The following is a 22,059-nucleotide window of genomic DNA, read 5'->3' as shown; positions in this document are numbered from 1 at the left end:
ACACCATGACCACAGCAACTATTATAAATGAAACATTTAGTTGAGGGGGCTTGCTTACAGTTTCAGAGGTTCAGTCCATCATCATCACAGTGGGACATGCTGGTGTGCATACAGACATGGTACTGGAGAATTCTACATCTTGACAGGCAGGCAACAGTAAGTGGTCTGTCTCAACTGGGCATGGCTTCAACATGTATGAGACCTCGAAGCCTGCTTCTACAGTGACACACTTCCAACAAGACCACACCTACTCCAACAAGGCCACACCTCCTAATAGTGCCACTTCCTTTGGGGGCCATGTTCTTTCAAACCACCACAGACTCTGTGTATGTCAGAGTGAACACAAGCTACTGAGCCTCTTAGAGTACCTTCACCTTGGTCCAGAAACCAGGATGGACAACACAGCTTCTACAGTTTCAAGTGAACTAGAAAATTTCTGCTGCAAGGCTGTATACATTAATTCAGAAGAGCAAGATGGGAATCTTGAAGCACAATAAGTGTTCCTGTCTAGCTTCCTTAGAGAACTATCCAGGCCAGTCATGGAGTGCAGTGTGCCTTTGTCAAAAGACAAAACAAAGTTCCTTTGAAGATATAGTTGAGGTTCATTTGAATTCTAGAGTCATGCCACACCTCATTCTGCAAATTAAGGTATGTTCCAATGAGTGAGTAGATAAAATTATCTTTATAGACAATAAAAATGGACTGGAGAAAATAGATATAAGGAACATGGAGCTATTTATAACTGAAAAGTTGTTTTGCTTATAGGGTAAAACAGAAAAAAATTATTTCTTATCATGCTTCTAGGTAAAATTGTTCCCCAAGGGCTGCTGGCTATGACTCTTACTTTGAGAAAGCTGTCTTATCTCGAATTTCAGTTTGATTGTGTGGTACTTATCACAAGTTAACTGTATCCTCATTTTGTCTAGTCTTCTGAGGTCTAGAGTATGAAATCCGTCCAAATCAATGGTCTCTCATAAACTTATTTGACACTTAGATGTGCCTCAGTGCCCTACATCTTAAAAACTCAAAGTGACTAATGAGAGAATAGAGTCTCACTGCCTGTGGCACTCAATTACCTAACCCTGATGTTGCATTTTCTCCAGAATTATCTACAAAGAGAAGCCTGATCCCTGGGCTTGGTGATTGTGTCTGATCATAAATTGTCCATGGGGTCCATTTGCTCCCCCTGTGTTCTGTAGTCTGCAGACTGAGGCTTAGTTTTTGAACACTCATCGCCCCAAGGTGAGAATTAATATTGAACTGCTCCTTTTCTTCCCCTCAATCTCTATTAATGAGAATTGGATTGTTCTTGTCACGTTTCTCAAATTTATGACACTGTCTAAGGTGACATTAGCAATCGACTGTCACTTATTTGAAAGCATTAACTTTTAATTTTCAAGAGTGAAACAAAATGGATGTAGCCATTCAGCCAGACACTTGGATGTAAAGTCTTGTGGTTGCCTAATTACAAATAAAAATAATTAGAAAAACGACCATGGGTTGTTGTTACTTCAAAAAGATAGTCTAAAAGTAATCTTCAAATTTATAAAGATACCCCTAAAGACAGTAATTTCCAAAATCCTCTGTTGAGGAACAGGGAAAAATCTACAACACAAGTCTTTGCCTCTACAAAACCTATACATCTTCTAGACCCTCCAGCCTCCTCTCCTAGGTTCCCTTCCAACATTCCTGATCCTTTCTACTACTGTGTATGTCTCATATTCTTTGCTCTGATTCTTCACGTATTTGTCTCTGGGACCTCAGCTGCAGATTGAAGCCTCCTGTCTGCTCTGCTCAGTGAGTCCTCAGTCCATGGTTAAGTCTCTATCACACTCTTGGATATAGTCTTCACATTTTTACATTCCAATGGTTAACATCTTACAGTTTCTATTTGATTTAACTGTGGCCATGTGTGGCTCGCGTCCAGCTCCCACATTCAGCACCTTGAACAGCTCCTGAGTTACAATAAACGTCCGGAGTGTCTGTGGAGGGAAGGAAGGATAAATCTTTTTCGGCTGGACTCAACGACAAACACGCAACATGTCTAAGGCTTTTGCGTGATGTGGAATTTTCAACAAGAGAACTGCAAGTCCTCATTGCTTCACACGGACACTTTCTGCTTCTTTCTGAGTGGCATGGGGCAAGCAAGAGGTCATCACTGAACGAGATCTCATCAAGGAAAGTGACAAGGTCAGTGTCATGAGGAATTCAGAGGCTGTGCTAGCTAGTTTCATGTCAACTTGATACAAGCTAGGGTCATTTTAAAGGAAGGAACTTCAAATGAGAAAAAACGCCCCCAACAGATTGACCTGTGGTGCATTTTCTTGATTAGTGGCTGATGTGGGAGGGCCCAGCTCATAGTAATTGGTAACACCTCATGACAAGTAGCCCTGAGTGACATAAGAAAGCTGTATAAGCAAACCAGTTAGTAGTACTTGTCCAAAGCCTCTCCCTCTCCCTGCCTGTAGATTCCTGCCCTGACTTCCCTGGATGATGGACTGCTACCTGGAAGTGTAAGATGCCATAGACCCTTTTCTCCACAAGCTGCTTTTTGTCATAGTGATTCACGCAGCAATAGAAACCCTAAGTAAGACAGAGGCATTAGAACCTACAGTCCAAAGCCTGCCCTTCCAGTCAGAAACCATGCTGGGCTGGCATGAACTACTGGTAGCTCCTTTATCCAAGCTTACATATACAGAAATGTCCAAAGTGTCTGGGCTATGATGACCATGTTTCCATCCCCAGACACCTTCTCTAGACAGTCAGAATTGGAGCATATCTTGTCTCTCATCAGGGAATGTGACCTATGAGTAACCTCCTATGGGCACAAATTGTGTGGCCATTTCCTCTGTATTGAAATTTTCTGTCCCGGAGGGAAGATAATTAAGACCCAGGAAGTGAACATCTCAGAAGTCTTAGGAAGTCTCTAAGATTCAATAGATTCACAAGGACCCTCCTCCCCAAGGTTATCTGGATAGTCAGAACTGCTGAGGGTGGGAGATTTCCTCACCCTTAGTGCTGCCCACAAGGTGCACAGAAAGATCTAGGGTTCCAGATTTCGTGAGTTGTCACCTATGCGGGGACAGGCTTTGGGTGATGCAGCTGCCATTGTGTCTATCTCTGTTCCTGTAAGTCACCCCTCACCCACAAGAAACCCATTGGTTCTCCAATTAGACTATGGTAGTATTGTTATTTTGATCTGTCTTCAGGTTCCTCTCTGGAATGAGTAGATGTTTCTTTACATCTCCCCAGGAATCATGTCAGAGAACAGCAAGAAAGCAAGGGTCCTGTACTCAAGGACTGGCCTTCCAGGCCACAGCTGTAGGCTCAGTGAACCTCCTTCCTGCATTTTTGGATACAGGCTCTGTTGTACAGTTCCTGCATTTGTAACCAACTGCATGTTCCAATGATGTCTGCTGGATGGCATTTACCTTTGAATTACCATTACATATGTAGTAAAAAAAAATTATAATTACTGAAGAAGCCAAGCACAGTGTAAGTCATAATTAGTGTGAAGGCAAACCATTTAAGCCTGCAATTTGTGTACGTGCATAGTCAAATATATATATAAACAGCTGAAGAAAATATTTTTGCATACCAATAACAAATTTAAACTCATTAAATATGCACTAATATAACTGCATGACTCATTTTAGTTTCCAAAATAAATCTCAAAGTTCTCTATTATCCTAATAGAGGCATAATAGTAGGCAGCAGAGCCTGTGCCCTGGAGCTACCCAGTGTGGTGTTCAGCTTCCAGTTTATTCCATCTACACATATGATCTCAGGCAAATACTTCGTCATCTCAGAACCACAAGGACAACCAAAAAAAGCCTATTTAATATTTATTTTGCAATTAAAAAGAGTTGATATATTTGTAAATTTAGTTTATTTTTGCTTGTAATATACTGACTTTTTCAGACAATTTTTAAGCACTTATAGATACTGTATATATAGTTTCTCAAATCAAGGAGATACTGCCCAGATGTGAATGACAACATGCTAAGGTGCACACCAGTACCATGCTGCATGCCAAACATCTGCCCAATGTTTCTGTCATTGTAGTTGATAAGCAATAGAAATGAGCTTTAAAATCAAGATAGATGCGTCTTGGTGAAGACATAAGGTAAAATATGAACTTTCACGAAATGTACTTCCTGCAGCTGGCTCCTCAGGCTAATGGCTGGCAGCCCACTGTCTCTCCTGCCTTCACCACAATGATCTAAATTCCAAGCCCACTTTCCCTTTGCTGGAATCATTTTTCATTTCCCCTAATCTGTGATTCTGTTACCACCACCTGTGGTGCATCACTCCCTTCCCACATGGACCCGAGTCACTGAAGACCCTCAAGACAGTGCCCTTGTTACGAGAACACTCTCAAACCTGACATTCTGTGTCAAAGCTTTTGCCTTACATGGCTGGAACGCTATGTGACTATGATTTGAGAGTTGCTACATACAGTACAATGGTACCTGTGTGTGTGTATGTGCATGTGCACGTGTGTGTGTGTGTGTGTGTGTGTGTGTGTGAGAGAGAGAGAGAGAGAGAGAGAGAGAGAGAGAGAGAGAGAGAGAGAGAGAGAGAGAATACTACCACATTTCCTGTAAGACTGTCATATCCTTGAGTTGGAAGATAATCCCACCAGTTTACATGCCCCTCCTCTTCCCCATAGTACTTATATCCTGGCATGGTGCTTTTCCACTTGACGGATGTTGGACAACTGGAGCATGCCTTCCCTAGAGCAGCTCGCCACAGGATCGTTAGAAATCACCTGTCATGCCTTCCCTAGAGCAGCTTGCCACTGGATCATTAGAAATCACCTGTCCACTGTCACAATGACTTCAGTGTAAAGACAACCACATCAAAGGCATTACTGACAGAAACTCCATGGGTAGGTCAAGAACAAGTGTTCTCATTAGCCATTGAGCCTCAGTCTTGTGATGTTCAAGGACCCAGTCTGCAACATTTGGGAGCCTGCTTGCCTGACTCAGCACCAGCCTGGAGGAGGAGTGGATAAAAAAGGGACACCTCTAATGAGCAGCCAACTAGCACCAAGCCCTAATTCACAACTCAGCATGAACAGGAAGCTAAGCAGTTTCCCTGGGAGGTGAAATAACAGGCAATCTCAGAACGGAGCATGCCCTTGAAGAGTGTACCCTCTCTTCTTTCATTTTTCTGTTTTCTTTGGAGATAGCCGGTATCAGGGTATATAGGAAACCACAGAAGAACACTAAGTATTTTCAAAAGACATTTCCTTCATTCTCAGTGCAGGCCAGAAACTAGGGAAATAAGGAGCCAGATATAATCAAGGCAGAGCAAACCCACAGTTCGCAAGTACTGCAGATAAATAAACTTAAAGGAGGTTCTGCCAGTCATCACTATGGATGCCTGACTCCTCAGAATAACTCATATGAGCTAGGGTCAGTAGGATCTGGCTGTGCTTCGTCTGTGTAAGAATAATCCCAGCTCTGTGCTCTGAACACCTTAGAGGAGAAGCAGCCATCTCTGGGGCTGAAGGTACAGGTTAAGACGTTTACTCTGGTGTGACATGAATCTTAAAAGGTCTTATTAAAAAAAAAAAAAAACCCAGAGCCAGATATTGAGGTGAAAGCTGAAAGATCAGAGAAACAGAACAAGCCACAGCCAGCCTCACCTCACCAACTCCTCAGCTGATCCTGTTTCCACAAATCTCAGACTGAAAGGCTCTGAGTCCTCACCCCTGAGGGTCTCAGCTGAACTGCTGCTGCTACTAGATTACCTCCAGGAAATCCTCAATCTAAAAAGTGTGAGTTCCTGTCTCCTCACACCTTATATACCTTTCTCTGCCCTGCCATCTTACTTCCTAGGATTAAAGGTGTGTGTGCTTCCCAAGCAAAGACATGGGATCTCAAATGCTGGGATTAAAGATGTGTGCCACCACTATCTGGACTCTATGTTTAATTCAGTGGCTGGCTCTGTCCTCTGATTCCCAGATAAGTTTATTAGGGTACACAATATATTGGGGTGCACAATATATCACCACACTTTGGTGATGAAAGGTCATTAAGACATCTGGGAAGAAATGAATAGTAAAAAGTATTCATACTTAAGACAACCATAATCATAAAGCTATATAGAAAAGGAAATTGAAACCAGCGGAATGCTGAAGATCAACAAGAAAAAATTATCTTCAGAATGCAAAGAATAAAACAGAAAAAAAAAAATAAACTGAAAAGGCAGGAGAAAGTCCAGCCATGACAGTCTAGAAGAAGCTCAGAGATCAGTGACTAACCATACACGTCTAACACTACAAGATTGAAGAAAAACAGGCCCCAGTGTGGCGGCGAATTGAGCTGTAAGCTATCTATGGGGATTTTAAAGCAAGTGGGGTCAACATCTGAGCTCAGAGTAACACAAGGGGTGAGCAGAAAGCAACCGACAGCCAGAGTGACAGATCTATGTAGACTGCTCTTCTTGGAAACTCAACTAGAGGAAAGGAGACTCTGGAAAAAGGAGGGTTTGGAAAGGATGCTTGGATGATAAGCCTGAACAGTTAGAGGAATTACCTAGTGGCATAAGAGGGTGGCCATTTTTAATAGGATGGGGACACGGTGCCTGAAGTGTGGCATGAGAGCATTATGAAGTAGTCAGAGTCAAAGTATGGGAAGGGTTACAGGACACCAGACTGCAGGACATATAAACTTGGTGTGCGTGTTGTACATCACAGAAGAATAAAATGCATCAAAATGGATACCCTCACTAACACAGATTCTATCCTACTAACACAAAAGAGGGCTGTGTGCTCAGAATTCTGCAGTCTTCCATAAAGCCCTGTGTCTGCTTCTGACATTCGGAGGTCATGGAGAAATGACTCCCTGATCGTCCTAAGACTTCCCCTCTGCAGTATAGTCCTTGGACATTTCACATAACCTAGCTCAAAGGTCCCTCTGGTCAGATACCTTTCTTCCTGTTTGAGCAGCTGTGGGCCATGGACACTCCCAACGCCCTGGAAGGGTAGACAATTCTTTCAGTGAATTGTCTTCTTATGTTTAAGTATGGACTCAGGTATGTTGCTTTAGATGCCAAAACAATTCTCACCCTAAAGCTGGTCCAGTAACTGATGCAGCTTTTCCATTTTCAGCCCCAACATTCCTTAATTTAAAGCTATTTCACACCAACTGCTAGAGAAGGACCTCAGTTCCTCCTTCCCTATTTTTCTTTCCTGCTGGCTATAGTCATCATCAATGCTATTTAAGTCAAGGGAGCTTGAGACTCCAGTGAATTAAATGCTCTAAGTGGAGGAGCCAAAGGACCTACCGTGTGGCACACACTCTGCACAAGCCCAAGAGTCAGACTGCAGGATTTTGCATATCATTGCTTCCAGCACAACCTCTTGCAGCTAAGAACCCTCAAAGGTCCTTTCTGCATGCCCCTTCATAACTGTGTTGACCCTGGCGAGGGAAACCCCAAAAGTTGATGAGCAAGCAGAGCCCTATGTCTGCCACTAGAGGCATCCACATTCAGACACCTGGCAAATCTGAGCTCAGCTGCAGCCCTGGGCTGCTTCCAGGATGTGTTCTCACGGAACTGGAGAGTGGGCTCACTCACCACATACTCTTGCTGCTCCTGCTCGGAGCCTGCTGAGATGGGCCATGCCTTAGAATCCCAGAATGAGGACATTTGATCCTACATCACGCTATCCCTCTCTCTCCTACTTATTCACTGTCTTCTGCACTCCCTGTTTTCTACCCCAGAATCCTTGTTCTCGACTGGTTGTCGTTGAAAACCAGTATTTTCACAAGACCTGATCTCTGGCTCATGGGGACCCTGTGCTAGTTAGAGTTTGTCATCTTGATACAAGCTGGAGTCATCTGGGAAAGGGGAACTGCACTTGAGGAAATCCCTCCATTAGACTGGCATGTAGGCAAGCCTTTTGGGGGCAGTTTCATTTCTTTTCTTTTTGTTTTGTGTTTGTGTTTTGAGCCAAGGTCTCAATATGTCACCTTGGCTGGCATAGAACTCTCTATGTAAATGAGGCTGGTCTCAAACTCACAGGGATCCATCTGCCTCTGCCTCTCAACGCCGGTATTAAAGTTGTATGCCACTATTCCCAGCTGGGCATTTTCTTGATAAATGATTGATGGGGGCAGGGTGAAGCCACTGGGTGATTCCACCTCCATGCAAATGAGCTATATAAGAAAGCAGACCGAGGGCTGGAGAGATGGCTCAGAGGTTAAGAACACTGGCTGTTTGTTCTTCCAGAGGTCCTGAGTTCAATTCCCAGCAACCACATGGTGGCTCACAACCATCTGTAATGAGATCTGGCGCCCTCTTCTGGCATGCAGGCAGAACACTGTATACCTAATAAATAAATAAATCTTTAAAAAAAAAAAAAGAAAGGAAGAAAGGAAGGAAGGAAGGAAGGAAGGGAGAGAGAGAGAGAGAGAGAGAGAGAGAGAGAGAGAGAGAGAGAGAGAGAGAGAGAGAGAGAGAGAGAAAGCAGACTGAGTAAGCCTGGGTTCTGCTTCAGTTTCTGCCTTGAGTTCCTTTCCTTACTTGTCTTCATGATGGGTTCTAAACTGTGAGATTAAATAAACCAATTGCTTTTGGTCATGATATTTATCACAGCAAGAGAAAGCCAAGGAGGACAGACCCTTAGTGGCACTATGACCATCCATTCCTAATCCCAGTCCCCATCCAGTCTTAATGGTCCTTCTGTTCTTTGATATATCTGTCTCCTTCAGCCAGCATCCACTCTGCATGAAGATTCTCAGCTCAGACTGTGAAGGATGTTGAGTAAGGATCTAGAAGGGCAAATCCATTCTAGACATGTCCACTGAGGTATATGAGGACTAGCCTTTGGTAGGAAGTATATGCATGCTACCTCCAGACCAAGGAGCTCTGGCCCACCGTCCACCTGAACCCCCAGTTATATATATTTCTTCCTGAACTTGTTTCATTTTGCAGTCTTTGTCATAGCCAAGGAAGCCTTGTGAACATTTACTTTCCTCCTCAAATGCCAATGGCTGAACTCATGTTTCCAATCTTCTCTGCAAGCATGCATGACTGCTGGGCCTGGCCCATTCAGCTGTTCTTTTGCCCTTCTCCTGTGCTCCTTTGTGATAGAAACTCTTGATTTATTTTTCTAGTAGAATGTCTATGAATCCTCTTATGGAATATGATGGAAGCTAATGCTGCCTCTCCTGGAAGTCATGCCCATGCAGATAGGACTTATGGGGACAGGGGATTATAATGCTCCTGCCTCCACCTAAGAATTCACAACTGTCAGCTTTGCTACTCAAGAGCTTCTTTTCAGACCAGCAGCATCACCTGAGAGCATTCCAAGAATGCAAACCCTAAGGGCTCACCTGAACCAATTATACAAGGGACTGCAGTTGAACAAGATACCTAAGTAATGGTATTCATATTTAAGTCTGTAAAATAAGGCTTTTGTAATAGCAAAATTAATATGCACACACAGTTATGAGCACAGTAAGTTATCCAAATACTACAGAACAATAATAACTGATAATACCCACTCTGGGAGTCTCTCTGGAAGGAATGGTAACAACACAAGGAGAGACTTATCACAGCTCTCCTCCCTGAAGAGTTGAGGCAGGCTCCCTCTTTCCTCCTTCCAAAGTTTGGCCTGTGTTTTGCTTTCTTTTTTATCCTGCATGTGTGTGTGCATGTGATGTGTGTGCATGTGCATATATGTATGCACATATGTATTGGCAAACATACATGCACAAGTGGACATGCACATGTGTGCAAGCATATAGAGATCCAACGTTGATGTCAGGTGTCTTCCTTAACTACTTTTGTCTTCATTTACTGGAGGAGAAGCTCTCAGTAGACCCAGAGCCTGACAATTCCACCTAGTCTAGCTAGCCAGCTTACCAGGGGGCTGTACGGTCTCTGCCTCCAGAGCACTGGGATCCCAGACACCTGTCATGTGTTGTAAGGGTCTAATTTTGAGTCCAGTGAACTGGCATGGCCAGTGCTGTACCCACTGGGCCTCCTCCCCAGCCCCAAGTGCCCTTCCTCGTTGTAATATCCCTGACTTTCCAACGAGAACTTGCTAAAAATAACCACTTCCACTCTCTTTGAGTTACAAATACTAAATCACAATATAAAATAATATTCTCTGAAAACATTTCCTTATTTTCTGACACTAGGATATGACCCCATTGTATCATTTACAAGTGTCGCACATCTAGTTAAATCTGTATCGATTTCCATTTCTTGGGCTGAAATGACCCTCAAAGGGTCTGAAGTTCTGGAATGTGGCTGCAGCTGGTAAATCAGTGTGGTTCCTTTGCAGATGAGGGGCTTCTCTCTCTCTCTCTCTCTCTCTCTCTCTCTCTCTCTCTCTCTCTCTCTCTCTCTCTCTCTCTCTCAATTCCTGTCCCTCTCCCTGTCCCTCTCTCTTTCACATACACACACACACACACACACACACACACACACACACACACACACACACACACACACACACACGAGGGGGGGAAGAGAGGGAGGGAGGAGCTGCTTGTCCACCTCTTATTCTGCATATGTAATTAGAGATTTCTATAACTATGTGCCCTAGGGCTTTTTGTGAAGGGTGACATATTCTAAGTCTCCTAATAAGAATAAGCACACAGTGGTGCAAATTTATGAAACAGGCACAGGTGGTTCATTGTCAAGGCTGATGCACAGCAAGGGTGGCCTCCAAGACTGACAGTTAGGAGAAGGGTAGATAAAAAGGCACATGAAGTTCTGTTTGATTCCAGAAACCTTGCTCTGATTGGTGCCCATTATTTCCCCTTTTCCTTCTGCCCAAAGACTCTCAGAGCAGCAGGGGAAGAATGTGTGAGGCTACAGTACAGTATGTAGTCAACCTCTCTTTTAATGATAATGAATTCCCTCATATTTTCCATGGGTCACTCTATGAACTCACCTACTTACAGCTGTGTCTCCCCCAAGCCCCTGGAAGTGCAGCCCGTACACGGCTTCCAGTTCCTCCCCCAAACCCTTCACATAAACCTGTGTAGACGCGCAGACTTTCCGAAGACTTCCTTCACTGGGATGACTGAGGTTTCAGTCAGCACAAACGTCCTCCAGGTCTTGGGGTAGACGGCATTTGTCTACTTCCTTCCCATCTTCATTGGCCAAGGGAGTTTGAGAGGCTTGCTCTCCGGGGATGCATTTGCCAGCTCAGCGTGGCGCCTTCTGATACTTCTGTTGGCGTGAATCGCCCACGGTTGGCATCAAAGTCAACAAGGATGCCTACGAAGTTGAGCAGCTTCCTGCTCGGGCCAGGAGTACCTGCTTTGTCATCAGTGTGGCCAAATTGCAGGGGGAGCTGGGAAACCCTGTCTTCCTGTGTCCTCCTGCCGTTCTCTCCAACACGGTTTATTGTCAAGTAGCGCGCAGAGGACACTCTTAACCTCTTATTTTCAACCTGATGTGATAGAAAACTCAATATTGAACCAAGAAAACTCACAGATAATACCCAAACCTGTGGGCTAAAATGTTGTTTTCCTTGTTTCTAAATATGTGACAGCTAAAGTAAAATCAGTGTGTGTGTGTGTGTGTGTATGTGTGTGTGTGTGTGTGTGTGTGTGTGTGTGTGTGTGTGTATGAGAGGGGGGGGGGAGAGACAGAGACAGAGACAGAGACAGACCAAGAATCATAGAGAGAGTCAGAGAGAACAAACCTCCTCGAGGGAACACTTTATCAGAAGGTTTACAATTATATTATAATTATAATATTTATAATATTTATAATGTCTCACCTTTGTTGAGACCCCCGAGTCTAGAACTGCAGTGTTTGCACTTCATATTTTTGCATTTTTATCTAATTTTGACAACATTCTCTTCACCTCACCAACTTTTTCTCACATCCTCCTAACACATGTACCCTCCCTCAGTCAGAAGCCCTACTTTTGGAATAAACTAATTAAAACTGATTTGATACTGTTGGAAAATAAATTGAATCATTAAAAATAAATTGAGTACAAAACTGACCCTGGGTATATAAGGATTCAGCTTAGGATAAGGGAATCTTTAGATCAAAATGAGCTGATGAATTATTTAATAGGTAGTATTAGTATGCTTAGGTTTTTGTGAGTAGAAAGAAAATATAAGCTGTCCTCATGTCACACAAGTACATTTGAGATCAAATGTACAAAAAAACGACATACAAAAAAAAGTTCTAGGAAAAAATCACAAATAAATTATTTATAATATTAATTTCAAAAAGGCTTCTAGAACACACAATCCATAAGACCCACTAATAAATTTAATATTACAAAAATTTTTAGGACCAGCAAGATGGCTCAGCAGGTAAAATCACTTGCCACAAACCCTAATGACTTAAGTTTACCCCCCAGCCCCATATGGTAGAAGAATACAACTGATTCTTGCACGTCCTCTGACCTTCATTTACACAGCATAGCATGTACACACACACACACACACACACACACACACACACACACACACACACACGGCAAATACAAAAGCAAATACAAATTCAAAGTTAAAAAAGAATTTTAAATGTCTATATTGAAACTGTATACAAATTTTCTGGCCAATAATTTCTGACCATCTTTGTTCATGATTTAACATTTCATAGTTTAAAATTCAATAAATAAAATGAACTGGGCCTAAGTTCTCAGATTATAAAAGGGTAGGTAAATAAATAAGGTAACACAGGAGCCAATGAAGACCACAAACACCATTGGCTGGTCTGAAGCATAGATAACCCAGGTGTCAGTGTTTGGAAGCAGACCACTTGGGGTGTATCCCTGAGGGTGGTAGCTTGCTGTAACCCCTTCCTGTCTTCCTCTCTCTGCTTCCTGCTTGCCATGATGTATGCAATTTTGCTCTGCCATATGTAATTGCAGCCATGGTGGTCTGTTCCACAGCAACGCAGAGAGAGGTCAACCATGAGTGAAAACATGAACCTAAGTGATCGTCTCTCCTTTTAGTAATCCTCTCGAGTATTTACCACAGCAACAAAAAGGCTAATGCACACAGCCACCAAAAGTTCTGAACCAAGGGGAGCCCAAAATACCCCCAAAGCAATATAGGCTATTGCCATTAAGGCATTCCAAGAAAAGAAGGTGAAACCCTATTGTTGAAGACACCACACACACCACAGTATTTTCAGGAATTGATCTGGTTCTGAAATGGGAACCTCCTCCCTGAGGACTGACTCTCATAGTTTCAGGAGATAAGCAATCAATAGTCCGATCTGGTTGTCATGCCTGCAAACCACAGCAGTGACCAGTATGGTGATATATTTCAAAAGGTGCAATAGTGGCATTTATGCCCTGGGGTAACCAATAGTCACCTACTTGGATGTACGGGCCGCTTGATAAGACTGTGTTCATGCCGGATGCTGTAAACTTAGCCAACTCCCTGTGGCTGGTGGGGTCTTTGCACCTAGATGAGACCCTGCTACTGTCACCATCCTAAGTCAGTACAACCTCCTCTAACTGCATTCGAAATCTAATCCTATACCCACAGATAAGTATAGCTCTCAACTCTCATCAAAGAAGCTTTTGCAGCAGATAGAGATCATTTAAAACACACACACACACACACACACACACACACACACACACACACACACACTTGTGCAGAGAACCGCTGGCCATGAGGTGCCCACCCACAAATAAATATATTCGCACACAGCCTCTACAGCCAAGGCTCAGGGAACCTGGGGAAAGAGTGAAAGTCAGAGGAGCATGGCACCTACTTCAAGACAGTCTCTTATAAGAGAGAAAAACACAAATGGGGAGTCTGGCGGATCTAGGGAGGAGTTTGGGGGAGGAGTGTGGAGAGAACATGATCAAGATACATTGTATGACATTCTCTAAGGGTTAATAAAATACGATATAAAAATTTTAGCCTTTCAAAATTAAAGCAATGCAAATGAAAAGTAATGATGGGTTTGGGGATATGGTTTGGTGGGCAAAGTGTTTGCTGTACAAGCATAAGAATTTGAGTTTGAGTTCCCAGAACTCACATAGAGCTTAGCACCGTAACACACATCTGAAATCCCAGTGTTCTATGAAGCTGTGAGAGGCAGAGACAAGAGAATCTCCTAAATCTCATCGTCCAGTTAGTGTGAGATACACAATGATGGACAGCAAGAGATCCTGTCTCAAACAAGGGAGGAGGTGAGGTCCAGCATCTCAGGTCTTCCCCTGACCTCCTATGTATACTGTGGGATGCATGCACCTAAGCATCCCATGCATACCATGGCATGCATGTACCTAAGTATCCTATGCATACTGTGGCATGCATGCACCTAAATCTCCCATGCATACTGTGGCAAGCATGCACCTAAACCTTCCATGCACACTGTAGCAGACATGCACCTAAGCATCCCATGCATACTGTGGCATGCATGTACCTAAACTCACAGACACAAAGTATATAAAGCATTTTTTAAAGTAACAATGATACCATTTTTTAGCCCACTAGACAATCTAAAGAATCCTGATGTGGGCTTAGGGAAACAGCATTCTCATGGTGTGCTCTTGAGACTTTATAGTTATACATTTCTAGGATTGAATTTCAAATGAGAAATCAAAATTATTAAGTACAATTAAACTTTGTTCTGATACTCTACTGTCAAGGTAATATGTGTGGTTTTTGCTTTTAAAAACTTGCAAAGATGGGCTTGAGAAATGGCTCGGCAGTTAAGAGCACTGGCCGCATTTGCAGAGGATTCAGGTTTAACTCCCAGCACCCACATGACAGCTTGCAACCATCTGTAACTCCAGTTCTGACCTCCTCCTGCTGGCATTGCCTGCTCCATGCACATGGTACATGCAAATGCAGGTCAGACAGTCATACACAGATTTTTCTCAAAAGAAAAGGAGAAAAAGAGCATTGCAAAGAGGCCAGAGATGCAACTCAGTGGTGGAGAATTGGCCTGTACGTGTCAGGCCCTGGGTTGGATCTGAAATACTATAATCAATCAATCAATGTTTTGCAAAGGTACTCTGTCCACCTTGTAATCACGAAAATCCAGACAGCACTTAAGAATACAGTGACTGAAGACAGGGTCACTTGTGGTGGCAGCTGCAGACGTTGGTGTTGGAGAGTTTGAGTGAGGGGGTCTTTGTGTGTTCTGATGGGAGACAAATGCTAAGAATGTGAAGAGACACGAGCAAGGACCGGGAGCAGAATCTCTACTTTGAGGGCATCTGGATAACTTTCAAGAAGCAAAGAACAGTTTTGTTCAATTAAATTAGAACATGTAATTACCATGATCTGATCATGATGCCACCATACATGCAGCAAGACATCTCACTGTGAAGCTTGAGACAGCTCAATCAGCAAATGCTTGCTCTGAGAGTATGAGGACCTGAGTTCGATCTCCGAAATCCAGGCATTAAAAAAAAAAAAAAAAAAATGATGGATACGGTGGCTGGGCAAGTGGAAATACGCAGATCCCTGAGGCTGGCTAAGCCAGCCTCGCCTGCTTTGAAAGTTCTAGGCCAATGAGAGAGCCTGTCTCAAGAATAAAGCATGAAGTGTCTGAAGAGCAGCTGAGTTTATCCCCTGCCCTCCACAAGATTGGGCAGCTACAGGTATGCATGCCTGTATGGCATGTGCACCTACATATAGGCACCTCCACACATGCATGTGCATACACACATACACCACATTGTACATTTATATAATTACCATGTCAATTTAAAACAAAATGAGGAAAAAAAGAGAAGAGACTCTTGTAGAAGAGTGGGATTCACTCTTTCAAGCTGCTTTTAAATTCTGTGATTTCTAACTTTGCCTAAGTATTTCTTACTTACCTATAATTATGAGAAACAATCACAACTGTGATGCTCTGGGGCAGATTCGGGATTATTAATTAATGTTTTTATTAGAGTAAAACCTCTCTCCATTTAAATACTTCAAATGAAAGAAATTTAACAGTCTCTATATTCTTTCTTGTATTTTCCATTACATTGGTTTAAATACTATGTTAGACATCTGTTAGCTCCAGGGGTGAGTCCACGTTCTCTCAGCACTTCTCTCCCATGACTGTCCTGTTTACATGAGAGTTATTCAAGGAGCAAACGTCTCTCTCTACCCCTGTAAGCTGAGCCTACACCGGACTGTCTGAGCAGCCAAATGCAGCCTTCCTGGCACCAATTCTCACTCTTGACACTGCATGTCGAGAGGAGCCCAGATTGATGGGACTCCTCTTTTTAACAATTTGTGGTTACCGATACTCCATCTACAGAGCGTGTTTAAGGACTAGATGGACATTCAAAGATAAAACCCTGCTCGTGAGGATCTCCGAGAGTAGTGGAGGAAGCAGTCACTGGAACTTACACGCAGATCTAAACCCAGCCCCTCCTCTTGATTCCTTACATGAGGGGCGCTGGGCCAGGGCTATGCTGGATTGTGGCCTGAGCCCCTGCAGCCTCAGAATCTCAGATACCATTGCGTTGGTGAAGGTCTTTGCAAGAGTAATACAGCTAAAATTTGGCCTTTAGTCTGAGCATGAATACAGTGTGACGGGTGAGCTTACAAGAAACTAGAGAAGGACCCAGAGGGCAGAGAAGAGCAGCAGACACAGTGAGAAGACTGTCCACCACCCACAAGGAAGCAAGGCCTGGGAAAAAAAACAGCCCGGCCACCTCCTTGCTCTCAGCCTGCAGCCTCAGAGCTGAGAGAGTAAGTCCACTCTGGCTAGACCAATATACTGTAGCATTTTGTTCCAGCAGTTTTAGCAAGCTAATCCAGGATCTTTGTATACACTTTCAACTCAGCCCTCTTCTCTGTTCTTGGTGTTTCTGGCTGTGCCAACCCTCCCATATAGGAAGCTAATGTATTTTTGTTTTAGTAAGGAAGATCAGACAGGGTCTCTCTGTCCCTAAGACTGGTCTCCACTCTTCTTTGGGAAGCATCTCTATTCTGAGCAGACACCTGGAGTTTCATTCCACACACAACCACTGTGCTGAACATGATCACTTCCAGGATACCCTGACAAGAAGCAATTTGGGGCAGGAGCAGAGTTGTGTTAGCTCTGAGATCCGTGGTGGGGAAGGCATGGCAGCTGGGGCTCTGGCTGGTGTGGAGGAAGCATATTGCATGGCTTGTTACATCACACAGATCAGGAAGCGAAGACAGATAGGAAATGGGGTCAGACTCACACCCCCGGAGATGGACTCCTTCCAGCTAGGCTCCACTTCCCAAAGTTTCCACATCTCCCAGAACAGAACCACCATCTGGGAACCGTGTGTTCAGACACACGAGTATGTGGGTGACATTTTACATCTGAGCCGCAGCACCTGGCATCCAGGGTCCGCTATTCAGGCATCTACAATTCATCTTTCTGTTCCTCTCAGGCCCGAGCTGCGCCAACATTGAACCTCAGATCCACCTTGCCTGGTGATGGGAACTACCTAGGGATGATTCTAATGAACGTGACAGTTAGAACTAACCCAGAGCCTGAAAACATCCGTTGGAATGAAAATCCTGGAGCCTCACGCTCCCAGAACTGCCTACCTCACTCTTTACAAGTTCTAGCCACAGGTCAGTACTGGAGAGAACAAGACAATACCGATTGCTATCACTGTGCCTCGACAGCCTGCCAGAGGGACAGCCCTGCACTCGAGAGAAGAGAGACAGAGTCCTGTTGGTTTTACGTCATGCACAATGCAGGCCATTGTTCTCAGAGCTCAAGCAAATGTTTGAGAAGAGGCAAAAATATATACATTTCAGACTTGAAGCCACCAATATATACATGCCTTAGCAAAGGTCCCCCAGGCCTGAATGAGGACGGAAGCACAGGGAATGGACGGGCACGCTGCTCTACCTCCAGTGTAGACTATCTGCCCAGGCACCCCTCTTCCACCCAGGTCCCTCCTAGCTTGCCCCTTCTTCCACTGTGAGGCAGCCAGCATGCCTTTGTTCTTGTTTCAGCCTTTTCTTCCCACGGTGTTGTTTTCCCTCTGTGATTTTCTGTAAACACACCCCGGCTTCTGTGCACATCCATCCCACGCCGCTGTGCATGCCTCCTCTGGGGAGTTACCTGTCATCCTGAGCCACTGCTGCTGTCATTGCCTGTTTTCAACTGACCTGGCTAAGGTATTAAACGCGGTGACGGTGCTCAATTGCTCAATACTAAAACACCAAGTGGGATGGAAATGAGGTTTTGCTGGCATGCTAGATGTAGAAAGGAGAAAGATGATTGTGCCCTTGGAAACAGAAATGCCATTTACTGTGTCCCACTATTCATGGCTGCACTGCAGATCAGGAGCTGAAGGCAAACACTGGGGGATTAGCATAAACCGAGCTCTCTTACATTGTCTATAGTTTGCAAGTAGTGTTCTTAGGGGGAGGACATCATAAAATGCTGTTACCAGATGTTCTTTTGTCAGCCTCTAATTATTCCCCTAACCGCTTCCTGTCTTTCTAATGACATGCATCAGAGACAGCTACTAATTCCTTCTCGTTGGCTCTCTCATCCACCGGAGGAGCACGTCCCTGGAACTGGGAGCTCACCATACCTGTCTCCTGTTTCCATAGACCTGAACAGTGAAGCCACGCCATCAGCAATTCGAGCAGTTTGCTGTGTCGGAAAGCAGACGTCGGTACAAACTTCACATGTGATAACCAAAGGTAAAGACCGTGCTGGTATCAGCTCTCAGAGAATCAACACAGAAGAAGAGGAGGAGGAGGAAGAAAAATTCAGTGACCCCCAAAGGGAACTGAGGACTTGCGAACTCCAAAGACCTCGGCTATCACACCAGATAGGAGAGGTTCTGGTGTTGTTTCACCAAAAAGGGGAAGATTATAGCTGACCACATCACCTTGCACAACCAGCTAGAATGTTCTCATGATAAAGAAGCTGAGTGTTTGAGATGGTGGACAACCTTGATGGACACGCGTTTTATAACTAACCACAGAGAAGCACTCTCATAACTTGTCAGTCATAAAGAAAAACATGGAAGATTCAGAACACCTCCCCCCTTGGAATTTGTTCTCCATATGGAAACTCAGGTCTTATTAATCACAGACCACATGATGGCATCCGCTAGAAACCTGGGACTACCACCTGTAAGCAAGTGCTAACGCAATGCAGATAGAATGCCGTCTGGTTTTGATCATGGCTTTTCCCTCAAAAGTGAGGCTGAAAATGTGTGCAAGGCTATCAATCGCTCCCTTAATTTGTAATCTGAGGAGCCATATTGGGGGTCTCACAGATGGAATGTTTGTGTGTCCACATTCCAGCCTTTCCTGTTGCTTTAAGTCCTCTGGTTTCATTAAGCTCATCCCAAAAGTTATTTCCAGGAGACTGGTCTTCTATAGTTTGTGGTGTGATACAAAGGAGCTAATGCCCCAGGAGAGTGGATGTGTCTTTTGGGGTTATGCTGAAAGCTAATTTTAGTCTCCAGATAGAATGGAAGAACTATTTAACCATTCATTATCAAAAAAATAGAAGGGAAAATTTTCTATTGAAGAACCATATTTTTTCTATATTCTCTAAACCATATATATATATATATATATATATATCTCCAAATATATATTATGTAATTATATATAACCCATTTTTGCAATATATTATACTATAAAATAATGTACTTTATCATAATATTTTTACATGTATATAATATCCTTGCATCATATAACCTACCTACATTACCATCTTTTGTTCCCCAGAACTGTGGTTTTGATTAAGAACACATGAGTGCTTCTCTGGAACTTGAGGCTGAATTTATTGACTAGAGTAAGTTAGTTGTTCCTTCCGAAGCATTGCTTCAATTCTTAAGTAATTAAGGTAACCTTCTCTTCCTGTCATTTCTGTGCATTGTAACTTCTTTTCTGGGTCCCTAACCTAAGACTGAACCGTCCTCTGATACTGGCCACCCCTGCATCTTTTAGTCTTACTGGGATAAGCTCTCAGAACTCAATGTAAACTCATTGATATGGTAAGAATTTAGTGTATGAACTTACTTCTGACACAATGACTTATCAAAAACAAGATACTTGGAGGCCAAGAGTGTTTTAGAAAACTAAACAAGATTCATGTACTTATTCTCTCTGTTTTTCAAGTTATAAAGGTCTGCAGGGGAGTAACATTTTAAATCGGAGGTCCTCCCGTGAGCACAGAAGGACACACAGGCAATGGCTATGTGGTGAATCGCCTTCCTGGGGCTGCGTCGGACTGGACAGTGTACTGGCGATTTATCCGGAGCTGTCCCTGCGCTGCCAGTGACCTCTTCGCGCAGTTTGGCCTTCCCTCTTCAGCATCCTTCACAGCACAGCAACAGGGAGGGCTGCTCGTCTGAGGGTTCAAGTGCAGCATTCTACGTGGGAGAGCCCCAGCAACCGAGAGGAGTTTCTTAATTGGAGACATCTACAGAGCTAAACCTGATGTCAATTTCTGTGTGTCTGTCCTGAGAATGAGTATAAAAACGTGACTGATCAAATTAACTGGAATATCTTGATTGATCTAAATATTTACCTTCTTTACACATAAATTCTATATTCTACAATATATCTTTTCTAGAATAAATAAAATTATTCAGTATATATAATTTAAGGACAAGATAATTCTCTCATGTTTTAGTGCACAGTTAAATTAGAAAATGGAAATAAAACTATTTTTAACAGCCCTTAGCAGTCATGTTAATGGAAACAATCAGATGCTTCATCCAGGAGGAAAATTTCAAAATCAATTAAAACTGTTAAGTCATGCTTAACACTAATCAAGGGAGAAAGCTTTTCAATCAATATATTTCAAGTACTAAGTAATATGAATTTCAAGGGGCAATTGGGCTCCTATTCACAGATATTAAAAAGGAATGCATAGATCAATGTGTCAGAAAGAATCACTAAAAGCCTGGATAAACACCAGGTGACATGTCAGCATGGGCAGAGGAAATGCCACATGGTGGCGCTCCAGACGGGAGCTCTAAGTGATTAATGACTACTGAGAGAGACCTCAGTTTCCCCCGGGGACAAGCTCCCGAGTAAGTTATCCAGGAGGTGAGACCAAGACACATCCGCATAAGACCAACATTAAATGATTCAGTAGGTTGTATACATGTGTGCGCATATGTGTGTGCATGTGTCCAACAACAATAATTAAAGAAGAGATCATGGATTTGGGAAGGTGGGGTAAGTGGGAGGAGTTTGATGGGGAGAGGGGGTGGGAATGATGTAGACACAGCTCATACATGAAGTTCTAAAAGCTTACTTTTTAAAAAATGAGAGTAACATCTTTAAAGACCTAGGAGAACTGATGTACTGATACTGAAAAGTCCACATAGCAACTTCAGACATTTTACATCTGCTGTCCCCTGAAAGCCTCACCAGTGCTAGAAGCAGGGCATGGGGCAGAAGACAAGGTCATGGGCTTAAGTAGCCACCATCCATGAAGCTAGAAAGACAGAAAGGGAGAGAGGAGTGGCTGGCTCCCCGTGAACCATGAGAGGCAGAGAATCGAGTGGGATCCTGGGTAGGTTTCATCCCCAAGAAACCGTATGTGGCTGTGACGGTGAGACTGAGCACCCAAACAGAACAGTATTTGAAAGCTTATGCGGATTTGCATTGGGATGGAACAGACAGGGAGAGAACATCCACAAACACTCAGGCTATCACTGGGACCAGTGAAGGCTGATACCTAGCCTCAGGGCTGCAGCAAGAGTGAGCAAAGGCTTGTGGGATCTCAACTCTGACCCAGTTCCTGCTTAACTCTCTGTCAGCAGTCCCCCCCGACAACAGTGCCTGCTGTGGACACTGACCCCTGCCTAGGAGAAGGCAGCAGCATGCTGGCTCTCTGATTCCCAGAGTACCCAGCAAAGAGGCACACGTGAGGTGGATGAGACCCCAAGTCTCGAACTTGAGAAGCAGATAAATAGATCATTAAAAAGGACTTCAAAATGGGCTTGGGTATACCAACCAGAAAAAGGAAAAGAAAACAGGGAAATTTATAAAATATAACTAAACTAGCAAAATAATTTGATTTTATAAGAAATCAATTCATCTCTTAGAACTGAAAAAAATATAACTAAAACTCAGAACATGATGCTTGGACTGAAGAACAGGCAAGGTACTT

Source organism: Peromyscus maniculatus, chromosome 15, assembly GCF_049852395.1.
Source record: "Peromyscus maniculatus bairdii isolate BWxNUB_F1_BW_parent chromosome 15, HU_Pman_BW_mat_3.1, whole genome shotgun sequence".
In the NCBI taxonomy this organism is placed as follows: Eukaryota; Metazoa; Chordata; class Mammalia; order Rodentia; family Cricetidae; genus Peromyscus; species Peromyscus maniculatus.
Note: the sequence above shows the minus strand (reverse complement) of the source record.